The following is a 2819-nucleotide window of genomic DNA, read 5'->3' on the forward strand; positions in this document are numbered from 1 at the left end:
GTTTTGCCTCCAACAAGCCATGGAAGTGTTTAATCTGTTTGGTCTTAAGTCGTGTCATAGGTAAAACAGGAAAAATAATATCACATCCCAGTGTTGTTGGGATTAAATTATATCATTTAAAATGCAGTCTGAAATGGTGAATTAGGGGAGGAAATTGCTAGGTTATAATGTCTCAGGGCTTTCTCTATTTTTTTAATTGTCTTTTCCTTTTAAGAAAATCAAAGAGCTGGGGTTCTGGGCAGCACCAAAGACCAGAGAAGAAGTGATCCCAATGCCAAGTTTCAATCCAGCACCAAGCTCAGTTCAGCCCAACACAGGGTGGAAGCATGTACCTGTTTCTTCCAAGATCTAGCAGCAGTACTGACTGGCACTCCATGTGGCCTTGCAGCAAGAGGCACCACAAAGGAAGAAATCCAGAGCAGTCATGGGGCCCAGAGCAGCAGCTCTACCACCACCACCACCACCACCACCACAACCACCACCCGGACCCAAAGATTCTCGGAGTGGAGGGTCATTCCTCAGATGCCTTACTTCAGATACAAAGCGCAGTGAACCTGATCTTCTTAGCTCGTGTCTGAGGCAGGTCACCTGCCCCTGAACTTAGAAGAAAACAGAAGCCCCTAGGATTGGGACACAGGAAGGGGTATTTTCAGAGTGATTCTTCTGGGCACAGTAGCATCTATTAGCCTCACAGAATCCATATGTGTTTCCTCTAACACACCACTGTCTTTCCCCAGTTCGTGGTTGGGGAGAACCTATTACCCTTTGCAGAACGACATACCGAATGTATTAAGTACTTTTTATATGCCACATACCTTGTATTTCCATGTATTACATCTTCAAGGTAAGTGTGACTAGCCTCCTTTTACATATGAGCAGGCCAAGTTCCAAGAAGGTCAGCACCTGCTCCAAGATCACACAGTCAGGAAGGGAAACCAGGATTTCAGCCTCGTAGTCTACTTTGCCCCACCAAGCTTCCTCCACCTTCCACTTTGTAGGTGGTTGGCTTTCATGGCATGAATTTTGAATGAATATTGGGCCTGCTTACCGCTTCACAGAGCCCAAGAGATTCAAATATGGGCACTTAGAGCCTTCATGGCTATTACTTACTTTGTCATCTCAAGAGGAAGGCAATGGCCTTGTGGATTGTGCTCCAGGGAACTGTTGGAAGTGCTACTCAAAGGGCCTGCTCTACTTCAAGTAATTCCTTCTGTTGTGTCTGGAAGTGTGTGTGGAACCTAATACTGTTCATTTAAGTGTGTGTGTACATAGACACACACACACACACACGGCCTTCTGCCTGAACTAACATTGCACAGAAAGCCCTGGAATTTCTTCATCACAAGTAGAAAGAACCAATATCCTTCTCCAATATTTTTTATCACCTCGCTTCTTCCAAAAAGAAAACATCTTGAAATAATCCATCAGGTTGCTCTTTCCAAACAGTATCTATATAGAATGTTTTCATTTAATTTTCTACTTCATGTTTCATTCTGCTTTGTTAATAATTCATGTATATGTAAAAAATAATATATATTTACATATATCCTTTCCAACTAGATGAAACTGTCCTGAAGTGAGAACCATTTTTCTATTTTGTTGACATCTGTATACAGAATCGTAGGGGTGCTCATTAAATATCATCACTATGTGTGTGTATTTTGGGTACGAAGGGAAGGAAGAACTAGGCTTTTAAAAGTTAAAGGCACTTAGGCTCTGTTTCTCCAGGACACGCCAGCTGTGGGGAGGGTAAATAGAGTCAACAGGATTGAGATATTTTTAACATAAGGGTATCTGTTGGTTCTGGTCCCTTTAGATGAATCATGGGAAACTCTCTTGGAGACCTCCTGAACCAGCTGAGAAAGCCCCAGAGGGTGTGGCCCTCCATGTCTCCAAGACTTAGTTGCCACTTGGGATCTTTTGCCTCCTCCACCCCGAGGTGTGTTTGCTTGGGTACCAGGCTTTTGTGGTGATGGGGGTCCTTGGTCGTTTCTTCATGATACTGGCCAAGGTGGTCTGGGAGCCTACTCTGTATGGTATTTCCAGTGGAACTGCTGCAACTTGAGCCAACTGCCTTCAGGCTGAACTGAAGCAGTTATCCTGTGCCTCCCTTGGGTTATCCTATTACAGTTCACAGAGCCGGGCTGCCCTCCCTGTACCTTACAACGATACTGGTGATCAGCTTCTTATCAGCCACTTCCCTCCAAAGTTCTGGCCCAGGTTTCTGGATGTGACCGAGGCCAGAGGGAAATCTGAGCAACATAAACCTTGTTAACCTCAGAACTGCCTCTCCCTGTTGACAATGACCCATTGTCCTAGCACCAAGCTTATACACCTTAGCTCTCTTTGGGTGAATTCCTTCTCATCAGACTCTGGTTTCCCTTGAAAATTGTTTCCAAGCAAGCAGAATTTCTTGTCTGGCCCTCAGAGTTGTTTGTGGAATTTTGAGAGTGCAGTGATGTCCCTGGTCCTACGCGACACTGTAAGCTCTGCCCCCATCTCCCCTTGGGTCATTCTGAAAGGGGATTCCAAGGAATTCCTGTAATTTTTCTCTCAGAGATCATAAGCCATGCCTCTTAGGCACACCAGTTAACAGTGGGTCTGGAAGTTTTTCTTGTTGAAATGGAGGGCTAAGTTGTTCCATTAGTGCCAAGGTAAACCACTTGACTGCGAGCCAAAATATTAATGGTGCAAGCCCACCCATTATCTCTATGGGAAAAGATCTGGTAATATGCTCTCCAAAAGATTACAGCTTAGAAAACCCTAAGGGGGAGTTCTACTCTTTCACAAGGGGTCACTACATGTTGAAAATCAGCTTG

Source organism: Tenrec ecaudatus, chromosome 6 (assembly GCF_050624435.1).
Source record: "Tenrec ecaudatus isolate mTenEca1 chromosome 6, mTenEca1.hap1, whole genome shotgun sequence".
Taxonomy (NCBI): Eukaryota; Metazoa; Chordata; class Mammalia; order Afrosoricida; family Tenrecidae; genus Tenrec; species Tenrec ecaudatus.